The sequence below is a fragment of the Cygnus olor genome, chromosome 9 (assembly GCF_009769625.2).
Source record: "Cygnus olor isolate bCygOlo1 chromosome 9, bCygOlo1.pri.v2, whole genome shotgun sequence".
Lineage (NCBI taxonomy): Eukaryota > Metazoa > Chordata > Aves > Anseriformes > Anatidae > Cygnus > Cygnus olor.
The window spans coordinates 13,867,123-13,888,498 of record NC_049177.1 but is presented as its reverse complement, the minus strand read 5'-3'; the positions used below and the strand labels follow the sequence as shown (position 1 = coordinate 13,888,498).

Genomic DNA, 21,376 nt, shown 5'->3' with positions numbered 1-21,376 from the left:
GGTTTGTTTGGTGAAGCTTTTTTTTTTCCTGTATCACAGGAGGCTGATTTGTTAACAACTGTCCCCTTTGATAGAAAGCCCAGCTTGCAGTTCTATCATTAAGCTGAAAATTTTCTACTACTGTCCAATACTGAATGCTAGGACTATCTTTCTCCTTGCAAATTAATTTGGAAACTGAGCCAAAAGACATGCATTACTGATACTTCCTCAACTGCTATGTATGTTACACAAGTTCTAAAACACATTTTTGGCTAAATTGCTACCTTTATTCACTAAGAAGTTTTATCATCTGGGGAAAAATATTTATGGAAATTGGTTAATGAAGTCTGTCCTAAACCTATACAGGATTGCTACAAAACCTTATGAGAACATTTTTTGAATTAGTAAGTCAAAATTTTTATGTACACTACACAAATCACATACTTAATGAAAAAAAAGTCACGTACCCAGAAAAAGTCATGTATTTACCAAGTAATGCTTGTAACAGACTTCACAGTGCCATGGAGAATTACTACATCTATCAAACTTGAACTAGTCTGCTCCTACACAGACAGGTATTCCCTGTTACATACTGCAGCATCAAAAACCGTGCCTGCAGGCTCAGCCCCAGCCTTCATAAACAGACCTAGCTACAACCATACTCGATACAGGAAAGCACTGGGTTGCAAAATAAACGTTAACAGCTTGCAGACCAATAAACTTTAACGGAGTGCTTTCCCTTCAGCCAATACATCAGGACAGGCAGCACCGCGGGCACAAAGATGACTGCTGGAGTTCAGGGCCGTCCCGCAACGAGAATCAGGCTGTGAGCCCAAAGAAGCACGAGGGGAAATCTCAGCACTTAGACCGACAGCAGCAATTCCTGTGTTTTAATGAGTTCTTTGAACAGCTGGGTAGAATCACACAGGGAATACACGAGGAACATTAGGAAAAGCTATTTCTGATTCACGTCATTAGCTCGATCTGCATTGTTTCATACAAACTCACCTTCTGAGCAACGTTCAACTAATACATGCAATCTGGTATCTCACATACTGCCCCAAGTCTTCCTTGCTAAAGTGAAACACAGATCTCTAACCTTAGAGATCATTAGAAATCTTTTCTTAGCTGGTAGACCCTGAAAATCATGACTGTTCAGCAATGAATAACAGAACACTTTCTTCTCTGATCTTATCCCTTCCAGCACATCATCAAGCCATGGTCAGCATCAGGGGTTCAAATGCTAACTACCCTGGGTTTGCTTCTCCCTAACCTCCCAAAAGCTAGAGGTGACCACCACCACAGGGTTGCCTTCCCTGGATTCAGACCTCAGGCTGCTGCGTCGGACTGAAGAAAGTAGCAGCAGCATCTCACCCTACCACTGTAGGGATCTGCATTCAATCTTCACTTCCTTCCTCCTATGACGTGATGGGAAATTAAACATTTCAATACATTAAATAATTATTTAATTAAAGAATTAAATGTAAGCCCTGGACTTCTCAACCTACAAGAGTATGCCAGCTTGCTAGTACTCAAAGTGAGGACGAACTCTACTCACAAGAAGCAGCGTGGACTCATCAGTATTCAAATACCAAGTGCCTCTGATCCAATTCCCCAGAGCGAACACTAGAGAAATCCTCTCCCCATTTAACAGACCGAGAATAGCAACATAAAGGCAATATCTATTCATTTTTAAAGGAGCAAACAGTGAAAGTTATCATTGCTCCACTGCGCATAAGCTTGGGTAATTTTTATTCATTGAGCTATTGTATCAGTCAGAAAAGTAGGAAGTATGAAAAAAGCCTGTCGCAGAAATGCTGTTTGCCACAGGCTACGAGAATGAAATCACTCACAGTCTTTTAGAAGAACAGATAACGTAGGTATAACGTTAACAAATGGCACAGAGAGCAGCTGAACGCTGACTAAATTATAAATACTTTTAAGAGAACAAGCTTGAATCACAGGCTTCAGCAGTAAATCTGCAACTTTATTAAAACGTCACATACTTTAGAGCTAAAGCAGATCACAAACAGATCATTGGAGAAATTACAGCAGTAATCAGAGCCCTAAAACTACATGCATCCCAAAAAAGCAAAGAAAACATTGCATCTTTTCCTGAATTATTGCACTGATAACTGTGTGTTGATCTACCCTGACTAAACAATCAGGATGCTAAGAAGTTTTACCAAAATATTTATAGGCAGTTTGTAGCAAGTGTAAAAAGGTGCAAATAAATTCATAGCAAATTGAAAAATGTTAAGAACCACAGTAAGTCTCAATCAAGAAACCTGAAGATTCTGCAAGTCCTAATTTCTGAGGACTGCTAGCTTAGCTAAGTCAGCTAACAGGTGGCATAATTAACAAAATATTGCAGTTCAAATCTTATCTTCCAAGTTTGATTCAGGGAGAAGACATTTTCCCTGTATTCTCCCCAGCGCTTGTCCTAGGTCTGTAATCCCTAAAAAACTAATTCAGCTTTATTATACATCAGTGCCATCAGTTTATTCTTTCAGTTTTTCAGTTCAACTGGAAAAATTGTAACGGCAAAAGAAAAACGTCAAGGGCTGGAAAGACTATAGTTACAAAAACAGAAACTTGATTCCTCCTGCAGTTACTGGATAATTTAATTTAAAGCAAGTTTCATAAATGAAAATAAATTTTGACAGCTCAAGACATAAAATCCATGTATGTACACTCATAAAAATATCAAGTTTCTGTCTATATATTTATACTGTGTGATCATTTGTCTATTTAAAATACACAATTAACTAAATTTACAAAATTGTATCTTACACATTCCCTATTTTATTGTTTTCAGCTATTTGTAAAAACCCTGAGATAACTCAAAGTTTCTCTTACCCCCAAGCAGTCTAGCAGCCGTCCTCTGCACTTGCTTTTGTCATCATGAGTTGTGAGGCCGTTCTTAATAACTCAGACCCTATCTACAAGGGAAGTCCTGACAAATGAACTATTTTGTCTAAAATCTAAAAAAAGTCTCCAAGGGCCTTTCAAACTGTTATCAAAAGATTAACATATCAAAGAAAATTTGGCACTGCTTGGAATGTGCTTTTTTTTTTTTTCCTCTGCTGTGCACGAACAATTGCAATACTGTAATTGGGCTCGGATGGAGGCTGTGCTTCCAGGCATCAGCCTGCCGGTACAGCTCATTCTATTCAAGCCACAAATGCCTCCCAAGGATCCTACAGACAGTTTCAGGTCTATGCATGAGCCCTGATATTATCTGCATAGCTGAAAGCATGTTTCTGACCAAACCCTTCCTTGTATTTACAGCTGTCATGAGGAAAGACAACAAAATTCATTTTAAGCTGCAAATCAGTGATAAAGAAGGCAGTTGAAAAACACACATTTTTCATTCTAAACGTTTTACATTTTGTCACAGGGCATAACGATGTGATCTCATAGATCAAACTAAAAGAGGTTTGGACATCAAGTCGTACAGAGCTAGAACAGGTAACTTGGTCGCTGCCTCACCACTGCAGAAATCAGTTTCTTTTCTGTACAATGATCAAGCAACACTGCTTTGGTAAGATGACAAAGGGCAAATCCAGAGATATTGCAAAACAGACAGGAAAAGCTAGAGACGTGCATGAAACAGGCTAAATTTTAAAAACATGTATGTGCAGAGATTAATACAAGTTGATCTTCCTCAGCTCCCTACATAATCACTGTAGCTAAATAAGCACCTAAATTTCTACAGGAAAGAATTAAGACCAAAAAAATCAATTGGCTCATCTAGAAAAAGATCATAAACTATAGCTCAAACATAAATTGTGTTCCTGAAACCTAATCTAGTGTCTTAACAAGCAACCCATCTGGCTTTGCGGGGTCCAAAAAGGATCCATTATGGTGTCTTTAAGGGTTACTGAGACACTAAAGATTTCTATCCAGAACTTACTAACAACAAATATATCCTCCATTAAGAGATACTTCACAGCCCTGGAGTTGAAAATTAAGTTTCTAAATGACCTGATTTCATTACAGGTCTTTCAAATATCTAAATTAAAAAAATATCATGAACAGTCCTCCTTAACCGTAAATACTGCCTGTTGCATAGCAGACATCTTATTCAGCTGTACCCTGACTAGCTGTCAAAACACAGAAAATCCCTGTTTTGTTCTGAAAATAGAAAGCCAAACATTATTTCAGTACTCAGAAATCAAACGTTTCTGCTGTTTACAGACGTGCTCCCAATCCTTTATCTCAAGAAGGAATCAACCTACCGAGGTAGCAGACCTTACAAAGGCAACATTTATTACCAGGTTTTATTCTTGTTCCAGGAGCATGCAATCCCCACACATTTAGAGCAGTTACCAAACTGAGTGCAGTTTTCCATGCATTATGGTAAAGGCTTTCAGCGTTCCATACAATGAACCTACAAGTTGTAAGCAACTGCTTTACATGTACAAAACACCAGCTGATGTTCAATCTCTGCCATACAGGCAGCTGTGAAATGCAAAACTGAAGAAACACTCAAACTACAACTGGCCAGGAAGAGGTGATTATCTGAGAATACATCAGATTTCAAATATGTTCAATTTCTTTGGAAAGATGAGAATGCAGCCTGGGTCATGGCTGTCCATTAGCAGAAAAGAATGGCAGTACATTTTACAAGGAATTTTTTACAAGTACATTTTACCAGAGGAAAAGCGCTGACCTTCCACAGAAGTCAGCTTTTCACACGCGGATCAGGTGCTGCACAGGCATACCTGGCACATCCAGGGTGATGGTGCTTTCAAGGACAGCTCTCCATGTGTACCTCAAGCCTAATGCCGAAAGTTGCTCTGAACAAGTTTATTTTGGAATTTGAATCTCATAAGATGCTTATATGTATCTCTCTTATCCAGCCCCTAGCAATACAAAACAATTAAAATGCTCCTTCAAAATTACTCTAGACAGACTAGGAATGTCTAGGAAAAAAAACTTTCTTCACAGGAAAAAAAAAAATCTGTTCTTGACCCAAGGTTTCCTTTGCCATCCTGCTAAAGCGACTGCCTGGTTTACGCAACAGTTGGCAGCACTGACCACGCAAGGTTGCATTCACTAAGTTGTTCTTGACTTGTGTAATATTTAACCTGATGTCAGAACTGCTATCAGCAGACAGGAAAGAAGTTCTAGGTACAGTTTAAAAGACCACAATCTAGAAAAAGCACACTTATAAATGGGGCCATAAAAATAGTAGGAAAAGTCTTATCAGCTATTACTACTCAAGTCTGCAGCTCCTGCCCTTGCAAATTGCCAGTGAGTGCCACAAACAATACCTGAGCTGAGTCTGAAGCCCTGAGTTCATTCAGAATGAGCTGCACCAACAAATAAATGGATGAGCAAACAAGGTTAAGTTGTAAAAAAAAGAAAAAAGAAATGATTTAGGAGCACACTCTTCTGAAACTGTATCGCGTAACACATTGCACACTAAAATAAATCACTGGAAAAAGCAAACTTGAATAGAACATTTCAACCTTTCAAGAGCTAAAACCAAAGCTTCAGCCCACAGTGCCTTGGAGAACAGTCCCATATTTACATTCTAGTCGTCCTCTTTCACATAAGAGGTCTTATTTTAGTATACGCGAAAATAACGTTGTCCTTACTAAAATTTCTCCACTGGCTGCTTTTGAAAACATTGGCAGAATCTGCAACCCCTGAAAATGAGTGAAGGATCATTTTTAAACAGACTTGGAATTACAAATGCTCGAAGGCTATAGGAATGCCCTGCTAAAATCCACATTAAGACATTTTGCCTCTAAACAGCTTGTCACCAGGATTTATCTGTCCTTCACTCATCGGCCAAGGCATCTCCTCAAAGGAAAGCTTCCAAAGCTCCAGATTACAGCTTCTCAGTTTCTAAGGAGCTTCCAAACACATCTGTGCCCGCACTAGGCATTTCTGCACCTCTCATGTTCACTGCTATGGCCTCATCAACAGTGACAACTTCCACCTCGTTTCTGTGACCAGAGGCACGATCTGTGACAGACGGGATCACGCGACGCCCCTGGCTACGAAGGATCCACATCTGAGCTGCAGCAGCAGGCTGAAGACTTCTTGCACCACCTGGCAAGCACAACACTATGCACGCACAGAGTCTTGTCTTTGCCTGCCCCTGGAACATAAAGCCACGTCACTCAGAGATCATTTCCAAACTGAAACAAATCACACGCTTCATACCTGTTGCATAACTTAGCCTAAATCCTGGGGATATTATGTTTTTATGACCTTAAAAAACAAAGCTTACCACATTTTTACTTCCACATACACTATTACGACCTTACCTGTGTTAACTTAAACTTGTTAAGTCTTTCAGTATTGTTTTAACATTAATGTTTATTGCTAGTTTGTAACCCTAATTACAAAAACAAGAGATACTCTCCTTGAAGGGCACCTTCAATCTGAGAAACACCTTCCACAAAGGGATGCTGTTGCCATTTACAGTTCTCCAGTAGCTTGTGGCTGCACCCCTAATTATGAAATTAACCACATAACATGAAATAAACATTTGTATACAACATACAGGCTGAAAGAAGTATGGAATACCAAAAATCCTCCAGCTATATTTTGAAGGGAGCTAAGGTTATAATTTGTACTACAAACAAAGCTTAACACTTTAGTCAACTAACCCAGTTCTAACAATAAGAATGACATAATAGTTTCATGAATACATGGAAATTTTACAAGTACACGAGCTAAATTTTAACAAAGCCCTCCACTCAATACCTATTTTATCACTTCCCATCTTGGGCTTTCTGTTATAATACAGGCTTTTGTTTCTGTGTTTAGGCTTAAGGAAGACCATTGTATCCAACAATCACCAAACCAAAATCGTATTTACATTTGTGGAGTGTATTCTTTGTAAAGTATACTTTCTGCAGGCTGTAATAGCAATTGCAATGTTTATAGTAAAATACATACTACATTAAGTAAAGATAATCCTATATCTAACAATGAACTCATATTGCAATACATCGTGATAACAAAGTACTACAGCCTATACTATACTGAAAACTTACTTTCTAACTGGTCATCAGATCCTTCAGATCCTTTTGTTCAGATCAATTAAAAATTTTCTACTACTGTAATAGTATATGCAAAAGTTGAAGACATGTTAGAAGAGGATTTAGGAAAACAGTCGATCATATCGAGGACAGCTAGTCAAGCACTTCATCACTTAATCTTCCTGGAATCTTATTTATCTTACTTCAAGCAGCAGCTACTTACATTAATGAAAATTTTCATCTGAGAAATCATGCACCAAGAGCCAACATTCCCCAACGCATGTTCCCACTCTCAGGCATGCAAGAATAGCCTGTCCTTGTTTTTAAATTTCTGGATCCCTTACCTGGCTGCCATACAGGAAAGAAGGTCTGCACCACAGTCAAGGAATCCAATAAAGCATACATTTATTTTAGATACTTATTATTCTCCATTCCAAAATAGGAAACACTAGTCGTTTGGGTTAGAATTCAGGGACTCTGGCAACAGGGACAATGAAACGTTTTCTTTATTCTTGGAAGGGAAAGTTAAACTGTTTCAAACATCTTGGGTAAGGCACAGCGCCGTTACGCCCAGTGTTAGCCATCAATAGCTGAGCACTGAAGCCCCTTCCAAAAAGACCCTCCTTTTTCACAAGGCATGAACTTCACTCAGACCTTCTATTTCATTAAACAACCAAGACTACCATGGTTAGATAACAGAGATGGCAAAGATGCCCCATCCCAGCACCAAGAGAACCACAAGCATTCCAGGCGGAGAACTGGGAGTCTGAAGACCCAAATGCAGCAACAATGGGTCCTTTCAAGGAAGCATTTCCCCTCAGGGGCTGTGCCAAGAGCCCAGCCTTTCCTGCGTGGCTGCCGCCTTATTGTGCGGTGTAGAGTATCTACTTCCCTGGGATGTATTTGCTTTTGTAGTATGGATGCTCAGTAAAAGGAGGCAATGACTTTTTTTTCCCCTCTTCCTCTGAATTCTTGGAAAATATTTTGAGGGTAACATCAGAACATTGGAATCAAATGTCAAGGAGATGATCAAGCAAAACCTAATTACATGAGATGAACCTTCCCTTAAAAGTTTAGACATTTAAACTTCGTTTCTTCAAAAGTGCATCTAGGTGGCATAGGTATGACTACAGTATATTTAGAGAACCAGTCACGTTCATTATAAGCAAGCCAACTGCTTTGGCGCTTTTATTTTCTTTCTCATCATAAGTACAATCGAGTACCTTTTGTTGCTCTCTCCACTGAGCCTTCTGAACGAGACAAAGTTCTTCTTCATACTTTTCTAACTTCATGATGTACAATTTAAGATTCCTGAAGTTCAGCTTACGTGACTGCTAAATGCAGTGTCTTCCAAATTAACAAAAATGACAACAAATTATACTCCCTTCTATCTTTTTCTTAATGAAGTGAAGGTATTTCCATGCAAATAGGTTAAACTTAAGCACTTAAACCTGGGTTTTCTAAAGTTTACTGAAAGTGCATTTTTATTTTCAAGTCATACTAAACTGATATAAAGCCTTAATCTTGCACCACATTCACTTTAGTCAGATCAGAAATGCTTCAATGGATAGAGCTCTTCTCCTTGTGTGCAAACGCACCAATCAATAGAAATACTACGCACAACATTGCTAAAACTGTAAAAATAACAATGTAAAAAATTAAAGTTAAATTACGTTCTTTGATACAACCTTTTTAAGATGTTAAGCAGGACAGCCTACCATGTTTGAATTCTAATAACCAAAATAATACGTAACAGAAAAATCTGCAAACCAGTTTCATTCAGAGACTAAACAGCTATAGAAGAGTATTTTCTCAAGCTCAAGAACGTATATAACCTGACAGCTTAGTTCCTGAAAATGATTGATTTACTCTCAAAAGTACCATATGAGGTAAGATGAGAAAACAGAGGGTGATGAGTTATGTTCTCTGTCCACAGACTTAAGTTTGACAAAGGCAAGAAGAGAACAGGAGCGCAGGACTGTAACATTAAACTCAATTCTGCCATGCCTGTAATGTAAACTTTGGCCCACGTCCACCTAGCTACTATGTCCCAGTCATTCAAAGAGAGTCCTACAAACCCAGAAGAGCTTTAGTTATTTAGTGAACAGTTATCCCTCAAAGAAGGACTTCTACAATCAGTGAAATTAAATGAACTCACAAAAGCCTGCTACAATACATTTCATCGCTGCCCTTAAATAACTCCGTCTAGATGGTACTCGTGTACCTCTTGGGAATGATTTCTACAACATCAGCAGTGGGAGACATCTCCTGTAAATGGAAACAGACTGCGAAAATCTGACACTTGATCTCCCTTCGACTGCTGCAATCTTCTCAGCACTGATTCTGACAGTCAGTAAAGGTCTTCACAACTGCTGCTTCCGCTAAGCAATAGCTTTGGGTCACCGTTGCATTAATATTTAACATTTAACCTGCATAATTACCTAAAAGTAGAAATTCTGCTTGAACAGATCAAATCTGGAGCAATATTGATGTCAGCATTTCAGCCACCGTTTACAAATTTTCTTCCTTCCCAAACTACAAATGTTACCTAAGCAGTACTAAGAGAAGTAAGAGTACCAGGCTTCTCTGCCATAAGGAGGAAGGTTAATTTTCTTAAAGCCAAGACAGGAATGCTGTAATTAAGTACATTAAATGTATCAAGGAGCACTCTTTCGTCTTTAATTGCTGACCTCTAAAACTGGAGTATCGCCAGTGTCTACTCCAGTATTCAGAAGCAGCCCCTTGTCAGATACCACAGGTCCAGATGCTCTACTCGGATCTCCCCCATGAGCCTTGTTTTTTCCATAAATGTTATGTCAAAACAGTGGTCGGCTTTCTAAAGCATGGTACGGGTTGCCACCATCCTCTACATACATCATATGCTTAAATAGCTTTTGCTTTATATGCTGTATTTAATAAATACGCTCCAAGGCTTCCAAAATGAAGAATATTGACTTAACTAAAAAAAATAATAATATAAAATTAGCATCCTAAGCATTAGGATGTTCCTTGATGGACTAAAACATAGATATAAAGTCCACATTTCAGAAATCTAGAAAAGATAAGATGTGAGGACAGAGTGAAACAGTAAGACAGACAGCTTCTGTTGAAAGGAGCTCACCAACCAGCACAGCTACTGCCCAACTAGCCTGTGTAAATCCTCCCATCACATCTGTCTTACAATCAGCAGTGTCACTTGACTTCAGATGGACAGACAATTATGGCACTTAATATGGCATTGCTTCCCAAATGTTTATGCTATGTGAGGATAGCAGCAGACACAAGAAGCAGAGGCACTCTGTGTGTGTTCCATGTGCAAGATGTAGGCACAAAAAATCCAAATTTCTTTGCACTAAATGAGAAAAACACTCTTGTGATCCCACCCTGCCAATGGAGTTACGTGAACAAACAACTGAGCCAGCACAGAGGCAGCAGCCATTTAAAGCACCAGATAATCATCACTAAAATGGGCACAGGCTAAAAACCGGTGTCACAAGTGCTAGTAGCATAGCAGTACCACGAGACACAAAAACTTCATAATGCAGGCTCAGAAGGCAGTTACGCCAGCAGTCCCACTACAGGAGCTCCTACGAAGCGGTGTAGCTGGGCAGGTGAGGGGCTGGGACAGCAGAGAGCTCCATGAGGATATCTGCACTAGCACAGGATATGGTAAGGATTCTGTTAGGCTGACCAGTTGTAAAATCTTGTAGATAACCTAACGAAACGTAAAAAAGGTAGAACGTAACGAAACTTACAAAGGCAGAAGCCTGTGCACGCGTCCAGCCAAAGGAGCCTACACAACAGTCCTTTGAAAACACGCCTGTTTGCTCAGCGATCTTCCATCCACCTCTGCTCCAGAGACGTGCCTCCATCCCACCCCAGCTGGTCCCATCCCAGTGCAGGTGAAACTGCCGCTGCAGGACAACCATACCGAGCAACAAGCAGGCAGAAGCTGTGTTTCGTACACTCACTGCTGGCACTTAAACCTGGGTGTCAAAACCAGGACCTTTAACACTGCCGGCATTAAGGCTCAGTAGATTGCCTCTAGCAGTAAAACACACCTATGATGCAGAGAAGTACTGTCAAGACCCTCTCCTGAAACAAGTACCTAACTTCTTTTCTGGTCCTTGCCAAACAGACCAACTGAAGACAGCATCGATCCAAAGAATGCACCCTGCAAGATTGCCCATTTGACAGCTCTTTTATGTACCCATTTGAATTACCAGGTGGCCTGAAAAGAACTTTTTGCTGGCTTGTCAGACCTGGATTTCTGCTGTAGTGACAGAAGCACCAGTTTTAGACAGTAGACAAAGACTGTTCAAGCCAATGGAACAGCCCCTTCAAATTTACCGGGCTTTGGATCAAGCCTTCACAACAACAGCAGATAACATTAAGATTCCTCCACTCCCTGATATAAAAACATTTTTTCTATTTGGAAAGCATGGATAAGAAAAGCCATCCTTCTGCTCAGAGAAAATATTATTTAGCAATTCAACAGCAATTGGGCTGTTCAGGAAATTCACCCGTACCCAGAAAAGACGTACAGCTCAATAAATACTATTACAGGGTGAAGATAAGATAGGTAATGCAATCTAACTGCAATCTAACTGCAATATACTATACAACCTCAATTATTGGAAGCCAACCCTCAACTACATCATTGAACTTTCAGCTCCTTGTGTCTACTACTGCATTAAATTTGTCCTGCAGAAGATAAACTCTTGCTGCTCTTAACACCAATCACTCGGGCAGATCTAAAGGACGGAGTTATAATGTAACTGTAATTTTCTTCACTGATTTGGAGGCATGGTATTATACCAAAATGCATAGGATTAAATTAATTTTTCCATACATTCCAGTTATCTTAAGAATAAGTCACCAAAAGAGAAGGACTAGTTGGATACTTTGTTTTGACATGAAGTCTACTGCAGACAGTCAAAAGCAATTCTAAGAGGGCATGAGAATAACAATGCTTAAAATAGGATGGCTCTGCTGGCAGTTGGACTTTCTGCTTTGAAAGTTATCTGTCCTCACTGAAGCTTCCTCTGCTGGTGTATGTACTGAACTGTGTGTCCTTCAGAGACCTCCAAAGGCAAAGGTGGACCTTTCTAGCGACGATTAGGCACTAGGATTACAATTTAAGTCTAAAGCAGTAATTTGAAGCTACTGAGACTTCCAGAAGAACTGAAGATTTCTCAAAGCTCTACTGCACTGAAGTGACAGACACACACTCCTATGCTGTAGAGCTTCTACCACAGAGAACCTCCCGGCAGCACGAGGGAACCTGCTCCATTTGCAAGCAGTGACACGAAGCACAGCATCCTTCCACACTGATCCAAGCAGCATGGTCCAGCCATCAGAACGTCTGCAAGGTCTAAACTCACCTTGTACGACCACAAAAGCATACATTTTGTATGACGGACAAAAAGCGTCCTCTGCATTTTCGTCTCCTTGTCCCAACACAAACTAAATTGGAATCCTTTAAAGTGGGGTAAAAGGTACGGCAGTAGAGAGCTTAGTCTATTCCCCAACCCAAACCAACTATACTTGCCTTTCCCAACACATACTAGCTTGTTCTTAACGGCCACCAGTAATAAGACTTCTTGAAGTACTATTTTACTGTAAGAAAGCTAAAAGCACAATCTGTGCTTTCCTTGAGTAAACTTAATCCCATTTCAACCTGTCCATAACAGTCTCAGAAAACAGCATTTCCTTCTTATAAATTTAAAGCACTTGAAATCTGTTACAGCCCCCTTCGCCTCCTCATCTCCTGCCAAAGTAACTGATTTTCTTCCATCTTTATGACGTTGTTTCCTCAAACTCCGATCATTTGCATTTCTCTTCTCTGAACTCTTTCCAAGTGGTCTAAATTCTTGAATTTTTGGCACCTGAAACAGATACTGTGTGCACACCGAGGCTATACCAACAGTAAACAAAGCCAAAGGACTTCAGCTTTACATCTCACTGACAATATTCATGTTTAAACATCCCAGCACTGTATCTGCCTTTTCTGAAAGCAGTGTGACACTGACTCATGTTCAACTTGTGATCCAGTACACCCCCAGGTCCTTTTTCTAGTACCTAACCAGTTATTCCTCACTCTGCATTTGCACAGCTGACAATTCCTGCCTAAATGCAGTAGTCTGCATTTGTCCCTATTGAATTTCATCCTATTTTTCAGGTCATTTTGAACTCTCATCACATCTTCCAACACACAGTCCCTCAGAATTTAATAAGCACGCTTAATCAGCCTTTTGGCTGATGCTTTCATTAAAGGCAACTGTATCCAGGACACAACCCTTCAACATAACCTCTCATTTCAACACTGAATCATTAATTACTGTTCTCTGAATAGAATCACCTACCCAATTTTACACTTTCCCTAAACTACTTTCCTCCAGATCATGCCTCCATTTACTTATGAGGCCATTAAGATGTGGAAAATCTTTGTTGAAAAAATAATCAAGAGACAAGACTGCCAATGCTTCTACCCACAAAGTCTTCTGCTCTGAAATAAAAAGATATTAGCCCTTTGATGTAATTATTCTCCCACAAAACAGTCCATGCTGCTATTCTTCTACTTATCTTCCAAGAACTTGAAAATATGTAAGCTTATTTATCTCAGTTTTTTTCCATTAGTTGAGATGAAGTGAACTCTCAGACTTCCAGCTCCTCTTCTTCAGCTCTCTTCCATTCTATGTCTCTGAAGACTCATCCTTCGCCAGATTTTTAGTACTTGTGAGTACTTCTAGGTAATCTTTTAGCATTTATTGAGCTTTTTAAAGTCATTTTAAGAATTTTACAGTGAAGCTTATCATGGGCAGCTGATGAAGAACCATTTAAGAGAATTACTCTCCAGTGCAAAATCACAAATATTCATGCAAGTATTAATAAGATTATCCACCTATGTGAACCTGTGTTAGAGGACAAGCAAATTAGGCAATGAGCACCTTAAATGTTTGCATCTTCTGCACAAATGTAAGTTCTCCACTGAATCAAGATCACATTTTTCCCATCTTCCTCCTACTAAAAGTGTACTTTTACAGGAATGTTGCCTCTTGCTGGTTGCTATTCCGTTTGCATTTTGGCCTTCCCAGTATCTGTCCCCACTGATTCTTACGATCCCTTCCTGAACGTTCTTTATAGTGCAACTTACTTTCTACATTCAATTTTTCTTGCATCCAAAGTCAGAAAAAGCTAAAAGTCAGTCTTACTACTTTTTCTATTTCTCAAAACCCGTTCCATTTTGCTGTTGTTTCCTACCCTTTATAAGGACCAGGAGCTCTGATTTCATAGCTGTTCTCATTTTTCGCCTTTCATTTTAACATCCTTTAGCTACACTAAAATCTAAAGGAGTTGCCATTTTTGTTGTTGCATGTACCTTCTAAACTGAAAACACATTACAGAACTTTGATAAGGTGAGAAAAAAACCAGAATCGGGTATTTTTGGTTTGGAGGATGGTCTACGGGTAGTAAATACTACATAAAATCTCAATCCAACTAAAGAAGCAATGGACTTACTACTATTTCCAGTACCTGGTCCTCTTCCAAAGAGCTGCTTTAAGATGACCAATGTAATGCCAGAACTCTAATAAATCAGAGCTACAAAAAGAACTCAATTCATTTAAAGGAAAAATACGTGATCCGTGCAAGGAAGATGAATCCCAAGTGCAGCGACTTCTGGTAAAACAGACAGGATTATGAACACGATGACACTGCACCACTTTGGAGCAAGCAGCTGGACTGCCCAGCCATGGACACACTGCCAAACCCACACACAGGACTCCACGCAGAAGGTGCTGAAGGTTAAATTTCCTTGTTTAAATAAGAAAAAGAGCTGCAACACACAGCACTTCAGATTTTTGTGTACACCTCGTTCATAAATCCCAAGCAGTAACAATGAAACACCTATCCTTTGTTATTTAAGGCTGCCTTTCGGCTACCAAAGATTGAAGTTTGCAGTGCTATTTCACTCAGGAATAAAGGTGTCAGACTTGAGGCTATAATACAACTACAGTTTACTACAAACTGAACATTTGTTCTCTGCTAAGCAGATTACTTAACAAAGGAAATAGCTTTTTTATGAATGAAAACTATTTTTAGCTCATTGTATAACAGTGAAAGGGAAACACTTCAGCCTTACTGCTATTTCAAATATTTTTTAAAACATCTAATTAGGAAATTTGATTTTTGAACTAAGATTTCTTTTGTACTAACTCTACCATGATAAACATGGCCAGATTCAAGCACTAGTCAGAACGCTGGGTTTCCTTCCCCACAGAAAGAACCCAAGATGTATTAATTGGCACACCACCACGCCTACAGGCCCACAGCAGGCTTGCCTGTACTATATACCACACTGCGATCATCTCCACACAAATAAGTGCACACTCACTCAATTCTCCAATGCAAATTTCTAAGTAATTCAAAAGCTGAATCTAACTGTACGCTGAAGAAGCATTTATTTGCACTTTGCTCTGATACTGTTTGAAAATTGAGGAAATGAATCTGAGAAACTCCATTTTTCTAGTTCCCAAAAGTTAAAGTTTTATAAGAATTACTTAAAGAACTTTCTTTCACAACATCTTAAAGGAATGCAATCTCTTCCTTCCACGCCAGCTACCGGCAGGCTCATACCAGACAGACATTTAACAAGGAAAGAGTTAAAACAGTTCTCTCCAGCCTCTGGTAAGGACACTTAAGTATGCCTCTCAACTCAGAAATTCTGCACGCCAGAAGGACAGATTCCTACAACCAACTTTAGACAAGCTAAGTCAAAGTAATCTACTGCTGGCATTTACAGAAATAAAGCAAACAGTATCTGAAGGTTTCCAGGAAAAAAAAAAAAGGAACAAGGGTCCAACAGTTAATCTGCTTGATGAATACCTGGCTTTTCCATGTCAATCCCCTGTTCTAGTACAGATTGCCTCTGTGACATGGGCAACCCACTTCAACCTGGCTTTAACAATAAAAAAGCATTTCCACAGCATGCCCCTAGAATAAATGGAACTTGGCTCCATACCACTGAAAGTCTGGGTCCTGTTGGCTACCTTTTACCCCCCACAAAAGACAGTGGGGACACCGCCTCCTTGAGGCAAACAAGAAAAATTCTTCTGAAAAATTCATCAATACATTTATTCTTTTTTTAAAGGATTCATCAGGACCTCAGCAAAACAGTTTGCCTGATACATCATGCCTGTCACATGGCGTGCTGGCCATGAGGAGGCCTGAAACATGAAGTTTCTCAATCTTACTCAGCCACCATGATGCAACTTCCCCCACGCTGATCCCGGCAGGGCCCTGCTCAGACACCTCACTCCTTGTCTTCCAGTTAGAGACGGATTAGTGCCTGCCCCAGACATCAAGCCCTCTCTGGAGGAGAAGGGCTGAATTAAAAAAAAAAAAAAAAAAAAAGAAGAACAAACACTTATTCTAGAAGACAATTAACAAGAAAAAAAAAGCATAGGGTGAGAGCATGAAGAGTTCAGTCTGGAGAGTGCTACTGAAGACACCGAGCAGAGAACCCCGAACAGCACCACTACCAGAAGGCTTTCAGGAAGCCAGCAGCTGCTGTCCAGCAGCTCTGCTGGAGAGAGTCTGCAAAGTCGCTGGATAACTTTCATGGAGCTTCTTTTTCCTCCTCATGACATGGAGGGACAGCTTTAGCCGAAACCAAAGTTAACAGCATCTCACAGCTTTATGGGACCTCAGATGGGGCGGGTATAAATGGAGAGGTGAAGGGAGACAGGCAGCCAGAACCTCAGCAAGAGATTCTGAAGGAGATGAAAGCTGAGCAGATACGAGCCTGGAAGGGGATGAGCACAGCTTAGCAGGCTAAATCCAAATGTAATACCCTATACGCTCGTGAAGTTGGACAGAGTTCCTCTAAAAGACTGAGACAGTCAGTTACCATGGTAATTGGAGCACTTTAGGAATCCAAGCAACATCAAGTCAAAAGGCGTAACTAGTAATAGCAAGGCACAGGAGTACAATAAAAACATACCACTTGAACAGTCTAGCCTAGAAACTGCTTTTTACTTCAGCAGACGCTAACCTAGACAGAAAGGGAGCCATATCAAAAAGGAAAAACACGCAGCAGCAAATTACATGCTAAACAGAAGGGTTTAACTGAGAATTAGAGATGAGATAAAGATTAGAGATATGGAAGTACAGCAAAAGAAAGTGTAACTGGAAAGTTTGACACTGACTGACTTGCACCGGAAACATCAAGCAGTAGAAGCTGGAACTCCAGCCACTGACTAAGAACAAGCAGATGATGGCTACCTCCCCAGCCACACCAGGTCAGTATCACCACCTCCCTGCAGGTTGACAGTACGTTACGTCAGTACTTGCTCTGAAAAACCTTAAAAAAAACACATGCTGCTCCTTCAGAGACTGATCTTGGTGACATGACTTGCTGCAAGTTATCTGTGGCAAGGTAAGTCTTCCTGCTTTGGGTTTGAGCTGCACAGAACACTTCGGGTGGCAGAGTGTAGAGGTACATAAAGCTGCCAAGGGAAGAGATTCATTTTCAGTAGCGGTGCCAGCTTGAACAAGAACCTGGGAAAAGGCCTGAAGCCTGCCCCGAGCTGTACCACTTTGCACTTGGCCTTCTGAACCACTTCTCTGTCCCTCACATCAGCATCACAACTGGAATGCTTACCCTTTTTCTGAAGCCCTTCAGAAGCTGAGTAATTCCGATCACATCGGCTTTCCCTAGCTGACCTAGGCGCTCACTCTGGAACATCCCAAGCTGTCAGAAGCCAGTGTTCTCGTGTTCTTCCTCACGGGTGACCACACTGCTGCTAATACACAACACTGGTATTCCACCAAGCCATCTTATCAGCGTGTTTCTTAGAACTGAGCAGAGTTAGATCAATACCAATAAATTTTCCAGTCAATCCCCATTTCTAGGTTTACATGGTTCGTGTTCATCAAAGACTGTAACGCTGCGTCCATAGATCGCTAAGAGAAAAAGCGGCGTACAAAACCAGCAGCATGGAGCCCTACTGCCGTGCTACGTACCACGACAAACAAACATTTCCTCAGTGTACACGCAGTCAAGGTCTGCTGCTGTCACCTATGACACAGACACGTGGACACTGAGTTTAGCAAGGCCTGACTTATTCCATACGCTGCATTTAAATAACGCCAAAAAAGATGTTTCTCCAGAGATTCAAGAAATTCAGTGTTCTGCAGCAGATAACACAGTACCTTACAGAAGACAGGTTTATGTTAATAAAAAGAAAAATCAGCAATTCAAATATGATGAGACCGATGGCAGAAAGACATAGCTAACCTGTCTGAAGAGCCAGTGTGTGGACAAATCTCATACAATGGCTGATTCACCTAAAATTAAAGAAAAAAATACAGTCAGAGAAACGAATAGGCTCAATGAAACTTAACCTTAATCGCACCAGCTGGGAAAATAGCTTACAGTTCTAGGTAGTATTTACAGCAAAGAACACATTCTGAAGAATTCTAGAACTGGAACTAAATTCTCAATAACCAGAGATTAAGAGAAGACAGCCAGCGGTACAGCCAGACACATCAACAATCATGTCAGAACACTCCAGATGTCAACCACCTCCGACTGCTGGAGGCTCCGCTATCTGGGCTGAGGCAGACAATAGCTTCCCGAAGTGCCCCAGCAGGAGCGAGCAGCCATCCAACCACAACACCTGCAGGCACAGCTCGCCAGCCAGCACGAGCGGGCTTTGAGAGCCAGCGCTGCAGGTATGGAAGTTCTTCCCCTTCACCTTGAGTGATTCAAAGAAATTCTGCTGCGTTAAAAAAAAAAAATAAAGGGGGGGGGGGGGGGGGGAGGGAGAGATGCCCTGCAGGAGGAGATGCCTCGCGGGGGGAGATGCCTCACAGGGGGCAGATGCCCCGCAGGGGGGGCAGATGCCCCGCAGGGTTGAGCCCACGCTGGGAGCCCCGAGGCGAGGCAGGCGGCCGCCCTCGCTCCGGCTGTCCGCCGCTGCAAACGGTGCCGGCGGTGGCGGCGGATGAAGGTGCCGGGTGCCGGCGGCGCTCCCGGCCGTTCCGCAGGCCAGCAGAGCGCCCGCAGCCGCCTCCATGCCGCCAGCCGAGCCCCCCGGTGCCCGGCGGGGCCGCCCGCAGGGCGCTGACTCAGCGCCGGGCCCTCCGCCCGCCCTCGCCCTGGGCCACGCTCTCCCGGCGGCCCCCACCGAGCGCGGCCGTGCCGGTTCCGGCGGTGCCCGCCGCCCAACCCCGCACTCACCGGCGGCGCCTCAGCTCAGCCCCATGCCGGCGGCCGCCCGCGGGTCCGGGACCGGGACCGGGACCGGGACCGGGACCGGGACCGGGACCGGGACCGGGACCGGGACCGGGACCGGGACCGGGACCGGCGCTCCCCTCCCCGCCCCCCCCCCGCTCCCTCGCGAGGCGCGAGCGGATCCCGCCGCCACCCGGCTGCACGCGCTGGGCGGGGCAGGGAGGGACGGCCGCCGGAAGTGACGCAGCCCCCGCCGCCGCCGCCGCGAGATGCCCCCCGCAGCCCGCCCGGCGGAAGAGAGGGGAGGGGAGGGGCTTGGGAAGGGAGGGGGAGAGGGCAAGGGGAGGGGCGGGGCTTGGGGAGGGGGCGGGGCTAGCGCTGGGGGACACCCGTGGAGGGGGGGGGTCAGGGCCCGGTACCACTGGGGATGCCTGGGGCTGGGGGGGGCACAGCTTCATTAAGTTGGGCGGGGGGGGGGGGTCACAGAGCCATTAATGTTGGGCTGGGGGGGGGTCACAGAACCACCAAGGTTGGGATGGGGGGGTCACAGCATCACTGAAGTGAGGATGGGGGTGTCACAGAACCATTAATGTTGGACTGGGGGTTCACAGAACCAATAAGTTTGGGCGGGGGGGCTCACAGCATCATTAAATTGGGCTGGGGGGGGTCACGGAAACTTTAATGTTGGGCTGGGGGGCTCACAGAGCCATTAATGTCGGGCTGGGGGGGGGTCACAGAACCACCAAGGTTGGGCTGGGGAACTCAGAGCATCACTGAGGTGAGACTGAGGGGACCCACAGCATCATTAAGTTGGGCTGGGGGGGGGGTCACAGAATCATTAATGTTGGACTGGGAGGCTCGCAGAGCCACTAATGTTGGGCTGGGGGGGTCACAGCATCACTGAGGTGGGACTGAGGGGGGTACAGAACCATTAAGGTTGGTCTTACAGAACCACTAAGGTCACAGCATCTTTAGGGTTGGCCTGGGGGGGGTCACAGAACCACTGATGTTGGGCTGGGGGGCTCACAGCATCGCTGAGGTGGGAACGGACCTCTGTGACCGTCCCATCCCACCGCCCCCCCGCCACCACCACCGCCACCACCCACCGAACCACATCTCTCGGCCGCTGCCGGGCCCGCAGCAGAGCCAGTGCCATCCCCAGCACGGGCTGGCGGAGCTGGAGGAAGCCGGGCGAAGGCGACCGCCAGCCCCAGCTCCCACGGGCCTCGCGGGCAGGCTGCGGGGAGCTGCGTGGTCCCGCGGGCCCGGCGTGCTCTTGCCTCCAGCTGCTGGGCCGACAGCATCTAAAACCACACTGCCACTTTCCAAATATCCGTCCGTAAAGGCATGTGTGGCCGCAAGGATGTTGGAGAGTGTTGAGAGGGAAGAGGGAAACAGCTCATGGAAAATCGCCCCGTTGGAGGCGATCATCCCTGGGGTTAGCACCGGGAAAGCCCACAGAAAACTCCTGCAGAGGGGCCTGGCAGGACCTGCAGGGGAGAGCCGAACCCCAGCGCTTTACGAAACCAGCCCCGGGTCACCCAGGTCCTGCTGGCTGGACCCCAAGAGGAGTGCGAAGGGCTGGTGTATCTCTCTGCTTCCACACGTGCTGCCAGACACACGCCTGCCTTTAATAACCCATCTTACTCCGCTGCTGCCAACAGCGCCTGCAGCCACCTAACGATAGGCTTATCTGCGAGCGTAGCGGTGCCCGAGCAGCGCGTCTCTCCTCACAGGCAGCCCTTTTCTGTGTCACTGCTCGCCACGACACGCTCGACTGAAGCTCGTGTGCTCTCTGTTCTCAGTTCCTAGAACCCGGTGTTTAGTTCTGGCAGATGCGTGTGCTGCTCAGACACACCCAGCCAGGAAAGCCAGCTGGGGCGGCAGGGCTGATTTGACCTGCTCTTGATTACTGCCCCACCAACGTGCGCATCGTTCCAAGCACTGTACCAGAAACGTTATTGAATGTTTCCAGGTAATCTATAAACACCGGTGTGACTTCACTAAGTACACCTTCGGGTTCGTTTTCCGGATGCATCAGTTTAAGATTCTGAAGAGCACCATAAATCACTGAGGGGTCTGTAAGCCATACAAGGATCTATATTTTCCACATAGTACATTTTTTTCCAGCAGTTCTCCTTCCTTGCAGATCAAG

General features: G+C 43.5%; 1 protein-coding gene across 3 annotated transcripts in view; it reads right to left on the bottom strand.

Annotated features, from left to right (window-relative positions):
* Positions 1 to 19,338, bottom strand: part of ATP13A3 (ATPase 13A3) — a 58,413-nt gene extending 39,075 nt beyond the window's left edge. The window contains exons 1-3 of one of the 3 annotated variants that reach the window (XM_040567005.1): positions 19,228 to 19,327; positions 18,283 to 18,332; positions 4,655 to 6,094 (exon numbers count right to left, since the gene is read on the bottom strand). The gene's annotated coding sequence lies outside the window, so the exon portion shown is untranslated. Of the gene's footprint in view, positions 1 to 4,654; positions 6,095 to 18,282; positions 18,333 to 19,227 lie in introns of all 3 variants that reach the window. The other 2 variants (XM_040567004.1, XM_040567006.1) reach the window with 2 other exon arrangements.
* Positions 19,339 to 21,376: the final 2,038 nt, after the last annotated feature.